The following is a 21,375-nucleotide window of genomic DNA, read 5'->3' as shown; positions in this document are numbered from 1 at the left end:
AAATAATGCAAAGCCCTTATCGCCACCACAACGTCACTAAAAGTGATGTTGTGGTGGCAATAGGGGCTTGTACATATGCCCCTATATTCTTTGTCTGTTTGGCAACAAATTGGTGTGATATATGTTGGAATGTGGTTTATTAGTAGGTGTAGGTAAGTACCTATCACTAGTTATTATGCCACAATCATAATATAATATCAATTCAAGTCTCAATAAAATATTACCATGCTCAAACCTTGGTAACTGGCTGCGAGTAGGCAGGATTTACTTATGAGATAGGTGTAGAAAGCATTTAAAAACACCAATGCAATAATCAAGTAAGACACAACACACAATAAAAATCCAACACCAATTTATAAAAACAGGAAGTATTTTTATGATTAAATTGTCACCAAAACAACAAAAAACCAATGTAGGGAAGCGCAGGTGTGAATTTTCAAAGAATGAACACTTTCTAGTGCCTAAAAACAGAAAGTGCAAATTTTGGACATCTGGTTGCGCTAGACCGGGAGAAAGTCAAAGATTCGGGCAGACCGCGATGGCGCGCCATTCGGATACAATGAGCGGTTAAGTTTTCACCTTCTGACTTAGTCACTATTGTGGAGCTTTTTCTCTCGATCTTCAGGCCAGGGTTCAACATCGGCAGCTTGACTCAGCACAAGGCTGTTGTGAAATCCTGGAAGTCTTGAGCTATGCAGCTTTCAGCCGGACAAACCTGAAGTACAGGCTGGGTCATGGTTCGACGTCCATGGCTTGACTCTCGACGATGAGTCGATCAACTTACGGAACTTTTTACCAAACTTCTGGATCTTCTTCAAAAGGGTCATTTTGGATTCCAAAGTGTCCACATACCAATCCAAGGGTCTAGAAGCTCTGAGATGGTTCTTGGGATGGTGGGACTACATCTTCCTGAATAGATCTGGCCAAATCCTTAAAAGCCCCCTTGACGCCTTCCAGATGGTTTCTTCTTGCTGGAGCCGATGCAGGTGGAGCTCTTTTAACCTGTTGCTTTCAGGAAGTCCACTCCTTCTCTTCTTGAAGCAAGGCAAAGTTCTTAGGGCTGTACTTCCAAAGTGTCAGTCCTTCAGAGTGCAATCCTCTTGGTGCAGGCCAGGGTTCTGGCTGGGTAGTCCTTCTTCTTGTTATTTCAAGCAGGGATCTGACTTGCTGGGCAGCTCTCCCATATTTGTCCAATGCTCCTGGGAGACAAGCATGGGTGTCACCCTGACCAATGGGGTGCAGGGTGACACCCAGAAGTATGACAACTTCCTCCAAAGTGGGGCATATTATTGTCCCAGAAAGCACTGTTTGACAAAATTCAAAATGGAAAAACTCTCCTTGAGGTTAAGATCTGGCTAAGCCAACCTACTGGTAACTTGACCTAACACTCCCCTTCCAGCCGCTCTGCTAATCTAATTACTGGGGCTCCTGTCTGGCGGGGGTGCAGGATGTGGTGGTGAGCCTGTGTCCTGTCCTAACTGTTATTCCCTCTTTGAAGACCAGTTTGGCTACTCCACCCCACCTTGCCTTTTGCTCTGCATCTGCAGTCATCTTCCCACCGAATATCCTTAGTCTGTATGCAGGCCACTCCACACCTCATCAGAGCAGTCTGACACAGCCTGTCAAAGGCTGGCCAATCAGGAGAGGCAGCTGGAAGGCTGAATATTAGCAAAGCAGAAAAACAAGTTCTATAACTTATTTTCTGTGATAGTTATAGCAAATCCACACTTGGAAGGTTATTGGATTTATTCTAGCTAGCATTTACATACCTTGAAGTATATTTTTAGCTCACTTCTATCAATAGTATTACTTGATTACAGTATTCCCATGTTACCCTATTCAGGCAATGTGCTACAATGGGGAAAACAAAATTGGCAGTTTTTCCCTCACCAGGTCATATAGAACATATGTTATAATATCCCTGCTAATAGTTACAAGGCACTCTACCCCTGGGGCACCCGCGGGTGACCTTTGGGGTGGCATATCTACAAATGAGGTAGATCACTACTTTAGAAGTACCTTTAATTCCAAAGCCAAATTTGCTTATAATTTACTTTTAAAAGCAGCCTGCAAAGCAGGGCTGCCTTCAGAATGACAGCAGGCACCACAGCAGTGCACACATAAGTGCCTTGAATATATTGAACCTCTATACCTGCATACCTTACCATATACTATGTACTTACAGTTGGATTGTCAGTACCAAACATAATTACACCTAATTACCGTGAACTTTTAATCAGAGCACAGGCCCTGGGTCTGGTTAGCAGAGCTTAGGACACCGTCAGAGCCAGAAAATCAGCATCTAGCAGTCAAAATGAGGGCAAAAAGTGGAGGGGACCCTGCAAACATGTCCTGGTTTCTCACAGTATAAAACAACTAAATGAATGAATAATAAATGATCAACCTTCCTGTTCTCCTCTTCACTCTCTGACATCTTGTCCCAGAAAAGCACAAGAAGCTGCAACTGAAAAAATCTCTACAGAATTAAGTCTTGTTTGAGTCAAAGGGCCTCATTTATGAGGCCCCTTGCGGCACTGGATCGTCACTTTTTTGACGTTTCAGCGCCGCAATGTACCCCGGCATAAATACAAGGCCACATAAAGCTCCTTATGCGGCTGTTCATGACCTTGTGAATATGCGCCCCTTTCATGCAGATTGTGAACACAGCATGAAAGGGACATTCCATGGGTGTTGCTGTTGGCCTTCCACGCAACACCCCTGGAACCTGAAGTATTCCCAGATTTGCGAGAAATCATAAACCTGTGAATGCGTCAGAATCTAACGCCACACCAGGGGTGGCATTAGGGAGGCTCAACGATGAGAACTTTTTTCATTTCTCCTCATTTTTTCCTATTTCAATGTGTGCTTCATTCTGCAGCACCTATAGAAAGAGGAAATCACGGAATTGATTGATTTTGTGCAGAAAGGTATACCTTCCTGCACAAAGTCAATCAGCCCCGCAATGCAGGCACTCTTGCACCATGGTGCAAGGGTGCCTGCATTGGCGAATGGCAGCCCATTGTGCGCCGGGTCTGGGGTAAAGGACAAGAATGCACCGTATCACATAGAAATGGTGCATTCCTGCCCTCTTGTTTGGGCAGCGCAGAAAGATTCCTTGCGGTGCTTCCCTACTCCAAAACCTTATAAATGAGGCCCAAAATATTTTCTCCAAGGAAGGTATGGGCTCTACACTCTACCTGTATCCCCAGCGGTCTAAGACAATGGCCCAAGGGCCATGGCCCGAAGCTGATGTACATCCTGAGGGTAGGGTGATCTTGGTGTGACTGGAGAGAAGCTGCTTCTTCAAATAGCTCCAGTCTTTTTCTCTCTTAGACACTGCTGATATGTTGAATCTGCACATTGAGAAATCACTTCCTAAAACATGAAATGAAATTGTGAGACTAAGCGCTTGATTCTGCCAGGTAAACATACACTTTTGTGTTAGTTTATGATTGTTTGCTATTCACAAAGGGTTTACGAGTAGTGTCTATATGAGTGCGGAGTTACCACACACAAATTGATAGGTGTTTTTATGTGCAGAGACTCCGCACTCATAAAGATACTACTCGTAAACCCTTTGTGAATAGCAAACAATCATTAACTTACACGGAAGGGTATTTTACCTTTGTTGATCCGGCCCTCAGTTTATGAGTGCTAGTCAGTACATCTAAGAATGTATTTATTTTCTCAGCCACAGGAGCACAGCCTGCTTGTTCTTTGCAGGCGAGAGATACAGAAGGTCTGATTCTCTTTGTATTACCTCAGAGTACAGGCACCTTACCTGGAGACTCAGAGAGGAGACAAGAAAGGAATGAGGAATTCAAGCTGGGCACGCTCCTCCTGCTAAATCATCAAAGGGATAGTAAGGCTTTGATGCAAGAATGAGGAGATTTATGTTTTTAGCCTGTTTTCCATCAGAGCCTGAGATCAGAGGTTACAAATCTAGTTTAGGTGAGACCAGCCTTGGTGTTCCATGGGAGGGAATCAATGTAAGTGAAGCCCAGTGTTTGAACATTACTGTCTCTAACCTTCTAAAAGCTTTGTACTTCCCACTGAATTAGCAGGGTCTTTGCCATAGAGAAGAGACTGTTGTAGATTGTGGGAGTGGAATTAGAACAAGGGCATTCATTACCCCTCTGCGAGGTGTTACATCTGATGATGAAAGAAGTGTTATATTTGGACCCAGGTATGCTTCTGCTGCCTGTTGCAAGCAGGTCTGGGACACAGTTTCTCTGCTCAGAGGAAGCAGTGGAGCTTATGTGTGACCTGTCAGCCACCAGAGCCCAGACTTGTAAAACCCCAAGGGGCAAAGTACAGTTCGAAGTCTGAGAATACAGATAGACAGACCCATGCAGGTTTGTGTGGTGCAGGACTCTGAAAAGGACAGAGACAGCTGAACTGTGGGTGGGAGGGTGACCTATCCCCACCAAATCTTGGGTGGATTGTTCTACAAGAGATCAGTGAAGGCTGGCCCCTGTTATTTCATCCACCCATGCAAGAGCACCAAAGGACTCTCTTTAAGATGCAGACCAGTTGGCCAGTTGTAAACAGTCTGGCACTGGACTTGCTGCAGATCAGTTTTGGAACTGGAAAGTGACTGACAAAGATAACTTATAATTACTTTGAAATGGTACCTGGAAAGCGGACTCTGCAGAGGGAGGTGAGGCAGGTGAGTACTTTGGAGTCAACACCAAGGACTAGCCTCGGTGCCAAGGAGGAGAAGAGGGCGGCATGTACTGGCGTAGGTAGACTTGGAAAGACCGGAGAGACTTTGTCTGCTGTAGAGACGCAAGTAAGAGACATCCCCACATGAACTCTGTGAACTTTGGAAACTGTGAACTGCTTACAAAAGGCAAGCGACTCTCATCCAGTCCCTCTGGCCCTACTGAAGTCAAGAGGCAGTGCAGAGCTGGGAGTCCTGCTGAGTGCCTAGAAGGAGAAGAAATCTACAGGTGTCACTTATGAGTATAGCGCAGGAACTTTCACTGATTGTGCATGCAGGATCTGGGTAGAATGGAACTGTCACTTTAAAAAGCTACAACTTTGCAGTGGCTGATCCAATTGTTGTTGTTTTTGTGTTATTTTAATCATAAAACACTTATTCATTTAACTAAAGTGGTTTGGGAAATTTACCAAGAGGCTTCTTGATACAGGTATTGTGCTGGTACTGTGAACACTTAACACACAATCACTGAAACTGCCTTCCCTCTTGTCCTATGCTATTTGCAGGTAGACGAGGCTGTCTTAGAGAAATAGTTTTCGGAGTTATACCATCATTCATATAATCCATCCTAGGAAGCGTTTTTGGAGGCCTTCCGCTTGTCCTGGTACTTGTGGCGGGAATTCTTATTTTAATTTCCCTGCTCTGCAATGGACCTCCCAGTTTAAACTGGAATGGAGATAGCACTGACTGTGCTGCAATGCCGTGAGTGCACGATTCACTGCTTCCGCACACCTCGGCTTCGAGAACTGAATTAGCACTGGTTCTTATCATTCAGGCCTGTGTGGCCTCGTGGCGTACAACCTGTATTCAGCTGCCTGCTTTGCAGTCATGAATACGTACTGGATTTCTGTCTTCGATCACAATTGATTGCTCCATTATTCATTGAAGTACTACTGGACCCATTAAAGTCCCATGGGTATAGTTGTCCCCAGCGTATTCCTATGCGGATGAATGCATTCTTCGATCCACCCTGGGATGCTTTTGCTCCTAGTGAACTGGATATCGGCTCTGCGGAAGGCTTACAGGATTTATTCCCTCCCTCGGCGGCTGCTGTGGGAACAGGATGGAACCACTTTTGCTCCATAAACCTTCTTCAAGGTGCACCTCTGGGAACATCATCTGCGGTTGCAAGCAACAGCAATATTGCAATTACTACTCAGAACATATAAACTATTGGCTTTTCCGAGTGGTAGGAACTATTTGGCCTGTGTTGTAAACAAAATGAATCAAAACTGTGTTTTTCTGCTTTTATTCCAGGCACCATGGCTTCCTGAGTGCTTGGAGTTTCAAAGTATATGATGTAATTTATAAGTATTTTTATTATATTAAAAAAAAAACAACTATTTATAAAAACATAGAAATTCACTGAGAAAAACATAGGTTACAGGGATTATAGTTAGGCTCACATTTCACTCAGACAAAACCATAGACATGTAGTAGTTATAGTTACCTGAGCTAACTATGACTTATGCACCTGCAATGCACTACTTATGACTTCACATAATACATCGCTCATCATCGTCTAAAAAAATGTTTTTTTACCCACTGCGGGCCCTTCTGGGACACCACCACCAGACCTAGGGAATCAGGGTATTCCTACCCTGCCCCCTTTTCTTTATTTTTAACATTATTTTGGGGTTTGACTGAGTTCATCTCCCAGAATGGTTACCAACACTTCCTGGTTGAAGTATTGGCAGTCAATCATATTTCAGCACATGGATTGTTGGATCAGCGAAGAATTTGCGTCCCTTGAAATACACATTTGGTTTTCAGTTAATATCTCTAAAACTACTGAACGGATTTACACCACATCTCAAAAAGCGTACCTTTTGGACCAACAGCTAGCTTTCTGTCAAATTTGGTGTCATTCTGTCCAGAGGTTTGGGCTATAGCTTCGTCTATTAACATGGGGAAAAAACGTTTTTATCCCTCCCTTTTCCTCAGCCACCGCTTGATGGATCACCCTTAAATCTTCAGTGCGCACAGAGAATCCCTCGGGCTAATGTTTGTTGTGAAGATTCGTCATACGGTGCCAAAGATATAGGAAAGTCAAAAAACTATTTTTCTATGGTTACATGGTCCTAACTATAACTACCTACTGCCGACTGCCAGTAGTTGTGAAGATTCGTCATACGGTGCCAAAGATATAGGAAAGTCCAAAAACATTTTTTCTATGGTTACATGGTCCTAACTATAACTACCTACTGGCGACTGCCAGTAGTTGTGAAGATTCATCATACGGTGCCAAAGATATAGGAAAGTCAAAAACCTTTTTTTCTATGATAGCATGGGCCTAACTATAACTACCTACTGGCAACCGCCAGTAGGTAAAACTTATATATATTTTCACTGAAAAACCAAAGGTTAAAGGGACATTATAGTTAGGTTCAGATTTCACCAGTACAAAACCATAGAAATTCAGCAGTTATAGTTACCTGAGCCAACTATAACTTATGCCCACACAAAGCACTGATTATGATCACACATATTACATCACTCATTACATGCTCAGTGAAGACACTGATGACATCACTGATGACATCTCAAATAACAGCCACTCACATACCTACTCCCTCACCCATACAGCCACTCACTTAGCCAATCAGTCACCCATATAGCCAATCACACATTTATGCAGCTGCTTACACAGCCGCTAACTCACCCACACAGCCACTCACATACCCACTCACTCTCCAATGCAGCCACTCAATCACCCATACAGCTACTCACATACCCACTAAAACATCCATATAACCACTCACACACCCATAGAGCCCCTCAGACATACACTCACACAGATACAACTGCTCAGATGAGACTTGTTAGAAGTAGTATGATTATTAACTAATACTGAAAGAATAACAATTTAACCTGTTAATATAGGTGAATGCAATGTCAATGTTCGCTATAACATATGTACATATAACAATGTCAATACGGGTAAGTACGATGTCAATGTGCACCATGACAAATGTACACATTATAATGAGAAAGCCGGTAAACGCAATACCAATGACAGCCATGTTATATGTACACACAATAACGAACTCGTACCATTGCTTTTGAATCCATCCAAGATGACCTCCCCATCAACCTGAGTCAGAGATAAGTGGTCTGACAGGCCCTGCAACCCCATCCCAAGCTTACAAATTGATATGTCACAGGTGGGGTTACACTTAGCTGGAAGACAACTGCGTAAACTGGGAAAACCCAGATCAATCCCACAGATAGGCAGCTGAACTATAAAAGGTCCAGGAGATTGGCCCCAATAAAACACGTTTGGCCAAAAGTGCGCATTCCCAAAATACCACAAAGTCAGATGCGACATGTAGTTAGGAATACTCAGCCAATCAGAACACAACATGCACACTACATGCAGTGATCACACGCTCCCAATGCCGGACATCTGGCCACATACATACTGGCCCACTTTGGGTTTCCCCGAAATCGAGAGCCACCTGTGCCATTCTTATCATATGGTTACATTTATGGTTCATGACTAGGCCTGGAGCTACGTGCTTTACAAGAATGTGTTATTGGTTTATTGTACTTCAAGAACTGTATATAATGCCGGCCAAAATCTCAATACATCGAAACAGTCTTCAGACATGACTCTGTTGCAGCTCTCCTGGGCGCTACATTTAATTAAACCAACTTGTTCCTATTTTGCCAAACCCCTCTTGTCTTTTCATTGTTTCAAAGTAAATTCATATCTGAGCAACATTTTAGTGAGCCAGATAGGAGAGATTGGTGTATCGAGCCTGACTGCTGCCGAAAGATGAGGACCCCTGCCTGAATGGATTGCCATCTGCGCAACAAGACCAGTGAGCAGACACCATAACTGATTAAAAGTTCTGCTGAATCTGCGCTGTGGAGGTCTGTCTGGAGGCCGCTGTCATAAGGGTAGGAGACTACATCTGATCCTTAGTCCCAGCATGTGGCAAACTGTGACAAGAGGGTAGATTTCTTTTTTACCTAGTCAGCACGCTGGGGAAGGTGAAGGTTGTTTATAGTTTAGTTTTCTTGGACCACTGGGCGTGACAGATGGTACGCATAAGCCGTGGGTGTGATATAGGGTCACTTTTTTATTTTCTCTGCTTGAACCGCTAGGCATGACACAGATGGTATGCACAGGACCTAGGCGTGATTCTGACTTGACTCACTTTTTAATTTTTTCGCTTGGACTGCTGGACATGACACAGATGGTATGCATAGGCCCTGGATGTCATACAGAGACACTTATTTATATTCTCCGCTTAGACCACTAGGCTTTACACAGATGGTACAAATAGGCCCTGGGTGTGATGCAGGGTCACCAACCTGATCTTATTGTTTAGTAGAAAGGAGTTTTCTTTGAGACTATCGGTTTCCTAACACTGACAGTGTCTGAAAGAAGTAAAGAGGTATTTTTTTTTGCTTGGACAGCTGGGCATCACACAGATGGTACGCATGATCCCTGGGTGTGATATAGGGTGTAATTTGGATGTTAGGGAATAATTCAGACCTTGGTGAATAAGGTATAGGTTTTGTCTGGCCAGGGAGGACCTAAACTGTCAAGTTGTTCTTTCTTCTTTGTCCCCGAGCCAATACTGACAGACTATCGGGCTCACTTACTTCCGTGTACAGAGCAGAGTATTCCCTCTTTGTCAGATTAGAGGCGCTAGGAGCAGGCTAAGATTTTTGGAACAAAATAATCATTTTTTCTGTCAATCTTTTCTCTTCTATTTTAATGAAGGTTTTCAATTTATACATTGTTGATGTTGTGGTGCTGTTGCATTTTGCAATTGTATTTTATGCTAAAATGTTATGTCCTGTTAGTAAGTTTACTCATCTATGAAATAGTAACCATTTTATCCAACATGTTAGTATTCCATATTTGCTGTTCTGTTGCTGAAAAGCAATTAATTGTTCTGAACTAACCATTACACTTTCTTAAAAGTTGTTATTATTTCATTGCATTGTGTTTGTCTACTGTTAAGTGTTTTTATGTGATGCATCTTTTTCCTTAATAGAGCACATAACGAGTAGTTGTTGCCTGCCTAACCCCATGTACACAGTTTCCCCATGATCAGAGTAGAATTTGGAATTATTTAAAATGCAAGAAAATCAGAAGTATATAAACTCCTTTAATGGTATCCTAAACTCATCATGGAGTCACTGCTAGACCAAATGCAAACTAGATTCACCCACAGTTCAGGAAGCTAGAAAAACACTGCTGCAAGTGGCACGGATATACCAATATACAAAGTGTACGCATTCCCCTGACCTGAGGGGGGACCTTCGATATCAATCAATCAGGCATTTATTAAGCGTGACTACTCACCCGTGAGGATCTCAAGGCGCTGGGGGTAGCAGGCTCCAGTGCCTCAGGGGGGTCATCGAAAAGTCAGGTTTTGAGGTTTCTTACGAAGGTGGGGAGCGCTGCTGTCTGTCTGAGGTGGAGCCTTGGCTGTGAGGAAGGAGAAGGAGCAGCCTCTCGATCTGTTTTTTCTGGTGCATGGGACCACGGCGTAGTGGAGCTGGGCTGATCGCAGGGCTCTTTGGGGTGCTTGGAATTTGAGTCTGCTGTTCATGTATGCTGGTCTGGTGTCATGGAGGGCACTGTGTGCGTGGGTGAGCATTTTGAAGGTGACTCTTGCTTCGATAGGGAGCCAGTGCAGTGTGCGAAGGTGCTGGGAGATATGGCTGTGTTTTGGCAGGTTGAGGACCAGTCTTGCTGTTACGAGGCACTCACCTGTGCTCCAGATTGTTTCACCTTGATGACGATGTGAGGACAGGTCCCCAATCCCTCTAGAAACTAGCAGCGTGATACCAAGATATAACTTAGGATCAGTCCGGTAGTCTCAGGGGGAAAAAGGGGTTGGGATGACAAGAGAAGAGAAACAAGAAGATTCCAGCGGTCTTCTTTTAGGGGGACCAGGGCTTCAGGGGGCTTGAGTATTCACAGGATACAATATACAGGAATGTAACTGGATAGTGGCTTGAGTTTTCTACTAGACTCCTAAGTACAAAACACAGAAGATAAACAATGTGTAAAGCTGTGAGGCAGTATCTTCTTACAGTTATCATAAACTTGTAACCAAAAGTCTCCAATAATTCTTACCTACAGACTACGTAGGTTTCAACAGAATTTTGGGTTGATCTAACAATCTACTTGTCGATTTATGCAATCTGCAATAAACAATAAAATCATTAACATACTGTCAAATAAGTTTAACAATCATGATAGCATTTAGTTATGTTCATCAGCATAGGTACCTGAATCCTTATATGCCCAGCTTAGGATCAGATGCCTTGAGTGCACAGAAGTTCAAATGCTGCCAAAACAACCTTCTGCTATAAAGGAACAAAATACTGCATACAAAATAATAGCAGTCAAAACCACATCTGTGCTGTTGTGATTCTTAAGGCTAACTTTGCTTTGCGATAACTATTTTCACACTTTTAAAAAGGCACAATCTTCTTTGTTTTATAAATGTCAATAGATTCTGGGTACTACGGGAAAACTCGCCGTAACACTTGAGATGAAGTGTTTTCGTTCTGTCCAAGAAATATAGTTCGGATAATTTGCGCAGTTCAAAGAGCAATGTTCCAAGTTCTAAAAACAATGTTCCAAGTTCTAATGTAAGCAGACTCACCGTGGGATAGTTGTATTCCAAAAAATACCTTAAAACATGTTTTCTCTGTGCGCTTCTTTTCAGGGAACACGACACGGAAGAAGACGTCGGACCGGAGACTCAGCCCGGAACCAGGAAGCCAGGAAACTGCTGATGCAAGGCTGTCAAGCAGGAGATGCCGATCGGAAAAGCTGGAGCCAGGTAAGTGTGTTGAAGCAACGAGGCCAAGTACTGAATAGTGAAGAGGAGTGGTTTAAATAGGCTCCTAAGCAGGTGCTGGGTGTGGTCCTGGGTGTGGCCCCACTGTCTTTCAGGCCCAGGGTTTGTGGCAAACTGGGTGTGGCTTTCAACTGTCTTTCAGGCCCAGGGATTACTGGGTGTGGTCCTGGGTGTGGCCCAACTGTCTTTCAGGCCCAAGGTTTGCACAGAATAACTACACATTATTCTATTACTTATGGCATGATAGAGCCACAGTTTAAGAACATGACATAATACATGAACATAATTTACAGTAAACACAAATATGAACAGGATGGTATTCCATGATTTGAAATGGAAGAAGTCCATACATTAACAGGATGCCTTCTACAAGATACCAGTGTTATATTACCATTTACTCTGTTTCTGCTGATATGTGTTCAAATCAAGCTTGCGGCGGCGTTCTGGATGTTCTGTAGCTTGCGGGTGAGGTTTTTGTTTATTCCGGCATAGAGTACGTTGCCGTAATCTAGTCTGCTAGTGACCAAGGCATGCGTGACAGTTTTCCTGTGTTTAGGGGGGATCCATTTGAACGTCTTACGTAGGAGGCGGAGGGTGTGGAAGCAGGAGGACGTGACTGGGTTGATCTGGCGGTCCATTTTGAGCTCGGAGTCCAGGATGATTCCCAGGTTGCGCGCGTGGTCTGTGAGGGTAGGAGGGTTTCCGAGGGTGGGAGGCCACCAGGCATTGGGGTTTGGTCCCATGATGAGTACTTCCGTCTTGTTGGTGTTGAGCTGGAGGCAGTTGTTTTTCATCCATTTGGTGACAGCTTCTATGCCTTCTCGGAAGTTGTGTCTGGCAGTGTCGGGTACGTTGGTTAGGGAGAAGATGAGTTGGGTGTTGTCAGGGTATGACACGATGTTGGGTCCGTAGAATCTGATGATAGTGGCGAGCGGTGCCATGTAGATGTTGAAGAGGGTCGGGCTGAGGGAGGATCCCTGCGGGACTCCTCAGGTGATTGACGTAGGGTGAGAAGTGAAAGGGGGGAGTCTGACTCGCTGAGTTCTGCCAGAGACTCGTTGCCCTGGATCCCTGCGTCGTGAAGTCTGCGTATTAGGGTGCAGTGGGAGTCTGTGTCAAAGGCCGCTGAGAGGTCAAGGAGGATGAGGGCTGCTGTTTCCCCTTTGTCCAGTAGGGTGCGGATGTTATCTGTTGCAGAGAGAAGGGTGGTTTCTGTGCTGTGGTTTTTCCTGAAGTCTGATTGGGAGGAGTCGAGGATGTTGTGCTGCTCGATTGAAGTGGCTAGTTGGCTGTTGATGGCTTTCTCGATGACTTTTGCAAGGAACGGGAGCAGGGAGATGGGTCTGTAGTTTTTGAGGTCGGTAGGGTCCTCCGAGGGTTTCTTCAGGAGGGGGTTGACCTCGGCGTGTTTCCAGTTGTCGGAGAAGGAGGCAGTCGCCAGGGAGCTGTTGATGGTGTGACGGAGCATGGGTACGATGGTGTCAGTGGCTCTGTTGAAGATGTGGTGGGGGCAGGGGTCCGTGGGGACCCCGGAGTGGATTGACTTCATTGTTTTTAGAGTGTCATCGGTGGTGAGGGCTGTCCAGCTGTCTATCGTTGGTTTCCAGGTTTTGGGGGTGGTTGGTGTGGGTTCTGTGTGTTGGCTGTCTACGTCGAAGTTGTAGATGCTCTTGATTTTGTGGTGGAAGAAGGTGCTGAGTTTGTCACAGAGTTCTTGTGTGGGGGATGTCAGTCGATTCGCTGGTGGGTTGGGCGAACTCCTTGATGATGTTGAAGAATTCTTTGCTGTTGTTTGCGTGTGTGGAGATTCTGTCTTCAATCGTTTTTTTCCTTGTTTTCCTGATTAGTTGGTGGCGGCCCTGAAATTGTTGTGAGATTCAGTGGATTTGGTGTTTCTCCAGGCTTTTTTGAGGTGGCGGCCGGTGCGTCTGGACTCTCGGAGTTCGGAGGTGAACCATCTGGCTTTCTTGCCGTGGGTGTTGTTGGGTTTCTTGAGGGGGGCTATGGTGTTGACGCAGTCGGAGATCCATCTGTGCAGGGTTCGGGCTGCTGTGTTGGGCTTGTCGTTTTCCATGATGGTAGGGGTGGAATTGCTGAGTGATGAGGATAGCTGGTCATCGGTGATTCTGGTCCAGTTTCTTCGTGGGAGCAGGTGCTGGTGTCTGTGGGTGCTCTGAAGGAGAAGTGGACCCATCGGTGGTCAGTCCAATGGAGCTCGGTGGTGTGCCTGAAGGTGATGGAGTTTCCTGTTGTGAAGAGGGGGTCAAGGGCGTGTCCTGCTGAGTGCGTGGGTTCGGTCACGATCTGGTAGAGTCCGGTGCTGTGGAGGTTGTCCAGGAGGGATGTGGTGTTGGGGTCCAGTTGGTTGTCGAGGTGGAAATTGAGGTCTCCCAGCAGGGTGTAGTTGGTGGATATGATGGCATGCGGGGAGATGATGTCTGTGATGGCGTTAGAGAAAGGTCCGCGGGAGCCAGGGAGTCGGTAAATAAGGGTTTCTTGGAGGGTGGTGGTAGGGTTGGTCTATAGCTTGAAGTGCAGATGTTCCATTGAGTCCGTTGGCTCGTCGGGGCGAGTGGTCACGTGGAGGGTGGATTTGCTGACGATGGAGATTCCTCCTCCCGGGCAGTCGTGGCGGTCTTTCCTGGTGATTTTGCATCCTTGGGGGATGGCGATGGCAATGTCCGGTCCTGAGGTGTTGTTGGTCTAGGTCTCGGTGAAAAATGCTACGTCCGGGGTGGTGCTGTCGAGAAGATCTCAGATTTCGGTGACGTGTTTGTGGAGGGATCTGACGTTGAGGAGAATGCACTGTAGTGTTTTTGGTTTGGATGTTTCCTTGTTGACGGGGTGTGCTCTCTCTGAGTCACTGGCGGTGCTGTAGGATTGCTGCCAGTGGAGGCAGCTGAAGGGTCCGTGGGTGTCGGATGGTGAGGCTGGGTTGCAGTTGTTGTTGAGGCCTGGGTTGAGTGCATGGAGTGTTGACTAGTCGTGGTATTGGAGGTGCAGGGTCCAGGGGTCCTGGCGCTGGTTGCAGTCCAGTCGTGGCCGAGCACAGACAGGCTTGTCTTTGGTGCGCCAGCGCACGCCATTGGCGTGCCCATTCTGCACGTCCGCTGCGCGTGTCCGCTGCGCGACCATGCAGCGGTCGCCATTATGGAAAGTAGGGAAGGGGGGGCGGAACCAAAGGTAGGGAGGTGGGAGCAGGGACTATGTCGGGGTGAGGGGCCGGGGGGCAGCAGCAGCGGGAAGACAACAACGAGTGAAAAACAGAGCTGAAGGTAACAATAAGGCAGAGGTACAATACAGAATACAGAAATAAAATGCACAGGTACAGGCTAAAGATGCAATGGGGCAGAACCTGTAACCAGGAGGCGAGGGGGAGAAAAAGGCACACGGAGCGCAGCGGGCTAGCGGTACAGCGGCGATGAGGCGAAGCTGCTGGGGAGAGTGTGGCCTGGACGGAGGTCTCGGTCTGACCATACCAACATAATAGAGCACACAAGAACACACATACAGACCAGGTATGTAAGTCAAAAGAGGGCTATGCAAGAGGCCCTACTTGAACTAAGGGCCATCTTCGAAGTGGCCTCATCTTGCAAAGTTGTCTTGGACCCACAAGAAAGGCATTTGCATCTCCCCCACCATACACTGGCAGGAGAGTGATCTCTCTGATGTCTGTCAACCCAGCGGCCCCTACGCTGGGTTACACCAATCCATCAATCGAGGGGGCCTGTGGGCCCCCCACCAGACAGCAAGCCGCCAAACCCAGGGTAGGGCGACTACCAGACCAACCAACCCAGGCGAAACCACCCTCTCCAAGTCTGGTGCAGGGCTCCCTCGAAGATCGACCCCCCCATCCATCGGTCACAGCCCATCAAGCCTCAGTGGAAAGAGGAGCACATTCTCCAAACTGCCCCACAGAATGCTCTAGAGTCAAATGGATGTTCATTGCAGGTCTTAATGATGAAACCACCAGTGGGTGGGGATGGGAGCCCCAGTCCTCTGAGATCTGACATTGAGAGGAGACGCATAGGATATGCTCCCCCAGGGTATGCTCAGGCTGCGGAGGATGCATCAGGGAGTGAGCTTGAGGTTAAAACCCTACCAAGGAGAACCACACACAGCACTTAGTGAAGAATGAAGAACAGGTGGGAGTTAGAGGAGAAGTGTGAGTTGAGAATAGAGAGAAAAAGATCTCTTGCCTGGGAAGCCCAAAGGGAAAGAAGAAAAACGCACCCTCCTCCAAAGGAAGCCAAAGCTAGGCCCTTGGCTCCACATTAGGGTGAGCCTGGGGAAGAGTCAGAAGAGAGGCTCCTAACTGAAACCCAAACTCCTCCTAGTCGTCGGTGTACGAGAGGGGATGACCAAAAATAAGAAATCAGGGAAGCCTAACTGAAACACAATTAAGACACAGGAGAAGCAAAATGGCACCTTTATGCATGCATGAGGAGAGCAACGATTAGGATGTCTGCCACTCCCCCTGAATGTGCTGGTCAGACAGACTGACCCCTAGAGAGATAGTGTCCAGAAAAGAAGGCAATGCCTTGGCAAGACCATTTTGCCACCTGCTAGCCCGCTGGACGGAAAAGGAGGGCCAGTATGATAAACCCTGGCCTGAGGAGGGATCCTTTGAACCAGAAAAAATGGCCATTGATTAAGACTGCATTTGGCACGAAGAGGGAGAACCGCGGTGGAACTCCCTATATATGCAGGAATGTCTTCGAAAATGGGAGCACTACATCGAGGAGAAACCGACAGAGCCGCTTCAGGCCAAAATAGTCCGCTACTACAGAAGGGTGTGTCAGGGACCATCTATGTGCCATGGGCACAGATGGACATAAAAAGGGATCAGGAACAAACTGTCTCCATTGATGGATGGGAGGGCAGGAAAGTGGATCTCATGCTTTGATAAAAAATCAGCAGGAATTAACTTAGCTATAGGTGATGTCAGAAGTCTGCTCAGACCGACATGGGGTTTTCCTGAGCTCAAATTCCCGATGTCATGCTGACCAACACCCAGCATGATAGGTCCACTTCAACTCATTTAGGAACCAGATATGGACGGCTCTGAGGGAGATGTTCCCTGACCACCCAGGCATAGAAGAATTGATGGCAGAGAGCATGAAGCCTGAGAAGAACGTGACTGATTTCTAAGATAGAATGAGGGAACAATGGGGACAAGAGACAGGACAGTCACGGACCGACACGGGTCCCCAGGCCACATTCTTCTACAACATCCTCTAAAAGGGACTACCCACTGAGATACAGAGTGGACTAGATGGAGTAGTAGGGCTAAACACTAAACCTTGGTGAGAAATACAGGCCCACATTTTACATTATTACCGAAAAAGACAGAAGAAGGTTAGGGAAAAGCTGGTCAAACAAAAATGAAAAAAGACTGCCCTTGAGGGGGCCGCGTTGGCAGCAAACTAACAAATAGCACCAGTCTAAAAGGGAGCTCCGCCTCCGAACCCCAGAGGTTATCCATGTAGTCCTAGTGGAGGAACCCAAACCTTCCAGAAAAAGGGCGCAACCCAATCACCCAACTCCATTAGGAAAGAACCTCATTACATGCCACATGCAGAGACCAGATGGACATGCATCAAGCAATGGAAACATCACCATTAGGCACAAAGCCCCTAAAAATTATTACACATCCACTTCCCTTCACATTGCATCATGCATATGCAGGTCAAGAGGATACCCCCCACACCGATAAAAGGATGCACACACACACACACACACACACACAGATTTAAAGGAAGTTGCCTGCAAAGTACTCTCCCATGCCAAAGCAATGGGGTAGGACCAAAGTACCCACAAAATAATGCTAAGGCGACCAAAGCTCACTATTCCCTAAAGTGCTGCCACCTACTTCCATTACCCCTCTAAAAAGATTTGCACATAGTGTAGCTACAGAATACACTCCTAATAAGAAGGCACAGGAGTTTCTTGAAAACTATAATGATATGTGTTTTATCCAAGCTACCCTACAACCTACAGCTCTTATCCAACAGGTCTGAAATCACGCTGCATGTGCACCATTGTTACAACGGCCAACCACCCCTTTAAGCAAAGCTACCAAAAGGGCTTCAACGAGGCCCAATTGCGCAAGAACACAAACTGCAAGCTACCTTTATGGGCACTTTGATATGAACAAACTCATTTTTACACCTCACCAAGACAAAACACTCCTGCGCACCCATACGACTGACATCTCCCCTGGAGACCATCCCATGACTTAAAAATGTTTTCCAAGTTACAAAATTATGTATGTATGTACACTCTCTGTCTCGCATGGGTGCTCTTGCACCCCTCCGAAGCCATAAATATTCCTAATTTCATGAGGCCTACCTCAACATTCTTGCAGCACTTGCATAGGGACCTCTCCCACCTCATTTACACCTACACTGAACTGACCACTAGCATTCCACATGCACTAAGCAGCACATTCTTACACATCCGTGGTATCAGCACATGACAATCATGGGCACCGAAACTACAAACAGGTCGTGTTTCATATGTTCGCTAATACCCCATGTCATAGACGAAGGCAGGCTTTACTTATCCCAAGAGATAACCCCCAAAAAAGCAACATGTCTCATATACCTGTACCTATGTAGGAATAAGACCAAGATACAACCCAATAGAGTAGAACTTTATATAGCAGTAGTAAACATCACCAGGTATGAGACAAGACCCACAGCACTATTCCTTTCCACTGAACCTAGTGGCATTCAACCCATGCTAGACAGGATGAACAGACCATCACTAGGGGACGACACTGTTTGGCCCCGATATTTTGTAGAAAAGAGGTTCTTAAAAGTAGCAAAACCAATGTACCAGTGCACAAATATGTCCACTTCCACCTCAGCCTGTGGTCATAGGGTGGCCCTTAACATATTTGCGGCAACCTTTCTAATTACAAATAGACCCCAGGTATGGAATTCCAGGGTAGGGCCATTCACCTCAATGACTCTAGGGGACATGAGTCCCAGAAGATCTATCTGAGTTGTTCCAACATTCACTACATAAGAAAACAAGTCTGTTGCATCAGGCTCAAAGACGAAGAACTGCTGACTGTTTTGGCCAAGCTCTGTACAAAGACATTTTGGAAGAATTTATACTGTTTACTGACACTCAGATGAATGAAGGAGGGTTCATAGCTTTCTTCATCGTACAAACAAAGGCAAATGCCCACTAGTTATCAATAACCAGGCGGAAACTACTGAAGATAATTAACAATGCTGAGCTCAGCCTAAGTACTATCATGGAAGAGCTAGGGGGCATATTTACAAGGCGGCGATAGAAAATTATTGCCGCTTTTGTGGCTGTTTTCGGCCAAAAAGCGGCGATAATTTTATCGCCTAATTAGCAAGGTCACGCTAACGCATGAAACCTTGCATTAGCGCACTGATTCTTAACGCCCAGCTTTGCATCTCTAATGAGATGCAAAGTGGGCGTTCCTGACCTGGCATGACAGGAGAGATGTCGCTAAGCGACATTTCTCCTATCATCAAGCCCCACGCTATGAAGCATAGCGGCAGGAAAAGTAGCGATAACCCCTGTTATCGCTACTTTCCTTACGCCTGCTTCAGGACTGACTTAGCCATGATATCCTATGGAAGGTGGATATCATGGCTAAGTTTGTGAGTCCCTATCAACAAGCTAACGCCACATTTCGTGAGATTATCGCTGGGTTTCCAGCGATAATCTCACGTTAGGCAGTTAGCGCTAGGATTTTTATCGCTTTTGAGATAAGCGTTGCTAATAGCACGCTATCTCAGCGATAAAAATCCACGCTAGCCGGCGATAATTATCCTAGCGCTAAGTGCGCTTAGCGATAATTATCGCCGGTTGTTGCTGATATGCCCCTAGGAGTCTTCCGCCTCATGGTGCTACAACATCAGTATGTGTTGGACTTGACAGCGACGGAGGGTGAAGTGTGAGCCAAGATTGGTGCTCCCTGTTGCACGTTTGGTCCATGAAGTCATCTAAAAAACAGAAGTCTTGCTTATGCTATCCAAGCACTGCATCATCTATAAGCTGACATGGAGAAGGAGGGAGTTGCCCCTACGCAGGACTGGTTTCATAGTATTTTTTACTGGCTTCCTCTGTGGGTAACCAAACTGTGCACGTCATTGCTTCTGGTTCTCAATTTTGTACTTCTATTGTGTGGTTTCCTACAAGTGGGTGTTTCCTGCTGTAAAACACAGTCCTGAAATTAGGTAGTGTGCAAATAGCTAGAGAGAGGATAACAGACTCAACAAAAACACACCCAGCCTTGAATAATGTGACAGCCATGAATATGAGAAATATGATATAGTTGAAAATTCAACAAGAAGGGGGAATGTTAATATTGGTGAATGTGATAATACTCACAAGAAAAATAAACCCCACTGCCTAGTCAATATTCTAAGATTGCTAGTCGTCACTGATATACAAAACCCACAAAGGTCTCATAATCCCCCAAGAAGGGACACACGAGTGTGCAAATAATGTTTAAACAGGATAGGGAAAACAACAATCCGTTTTTTGGAGTAGATTACCTCAAATTTATTATATCAAATCAAAAAATCATAATAAAATTCAGTAGATAAATAAAAGATTAAAAAAAAATAACAACAAAATACCCAGGCGCAACAAACACACTGTACAACACTCACACAGTCGGACCCAATGCAAACTCATTCATTCCCTCATGCTGCGAAATCAGTAACCTCTAGTGATGAACCCCCTCTGACACAGTAAACAGCACTTGGTTGAACACAAAATGTAGAATGATGAAACAAATGGTGTCAACACAATATATATTTCATTACTTAAGATGACAAATTAATGCAATTCATTTAATAAAATTTTGTTGATATCGTGAATCAAGACTCATGAAGAACAAAGCAACTCCAGCGCCGACGCGCGTTTCGGTGTGTGACCCCGATGGTGGTTCTCACCTTCTTCAGGGCGCAATAATAGAGGGAGACGAAAAAGAGAAGCGCCTAGGCTTGACACACCGGTCGATGACACGTCGGAGATGTGACTGTACGGCCCCAAAATGAGGTGTGAACAGAGATCCCGCAGCACTTACGGTAAGGGAGACATGCAGATTCTGCTGCAGTAAGGAGACTCGGCCAAATGGAGGCCGCCCAGAGTACAGCTCTCAATGGTACAAGGAAACAAACGCCTCAGGACAGACAGTTACTCTGACGGGGGCTATAGCGCAACCCCGAGTGACGCTGCTGTCCAGACCAGAAGGACGTGGAATTTGCATCCAGTTTAAACCAGGTACATCCGTACTTGAGCTTATGGGAATAGGTTTGTGCCTCCAGCATTTATCATCCTTACAACTTCTGTCCTGAGGCGTTTGTTTCCTTTTGTGCATGGCACACAGCAGCTGAAACCAGCGCCGGCGCAAGGTAAAGGGGAGGAGAGAGCCATATGTTTAAAAATGTGGCATTCTCCTGCTCCCTCCCTGTCGCGCAACACAGCGTTGCCTCACGGGGGGCTGCTCTGCAATCCGTGGAGATTTTGAAAATCTCCCCCTCAGTCTTTTGCTTTATCTGACACCTTCGTTGGGTAACCTCGTTTGGTGTACTGTAAACAGGAGTTTTGAATGGCTTCTTCACACCTGGTTGTTTCAGAAGTAATTCTTTTAATCCCGATGAACTGAGATTATGGTAAGTGTCTTTTCAACGATGGAGGATGAAAACCTGTGTAATGAAGGACGTTATTCTTATCTGTTGTCTTTTTGAAAACACTGGTTTGTAACCCTTCGTTTGTAATCTTCAATTGAATGTCCTGGAAATGAATCCTAGTCTGACT

General features: G+C 45.8%; 1 protein-coding gene across 1 annotated transcript in view; it reads right to left on the bottom strand.

Annotated features, from left to right (window-relative positions):
• LOC146863577 (vomeronasal type-2 receptor 26-like) overlaps positions 1 to 21,375 on the bottom strand; it is a 549,574-nt gene that overhangs the window by 497,425 nt on the left and 30,774 nt on the right. The gene's annotated exons all lie outside the window — the stretch shown is intronic.

The sequence above is a fragment of the Triturus cristatus genome, chromosome 2_1 (assembly GCF_964204655.1).
Source record: "Triturus cristatus chromosome 2_1, aTriCri1.1, whole genome shotgun sequence".
In the NCBI taxonomy this organism is placed as follows: Eukaryota; Metazoa; Chordata; class Amphibia; order Caudata; family Salamandridae; genus Triturus; species Triturus cristatus.
Note: the sequence above shows the minus strand (reverse complement) of the source record. Positions and strands in the feature narration are given on the sequence as shown.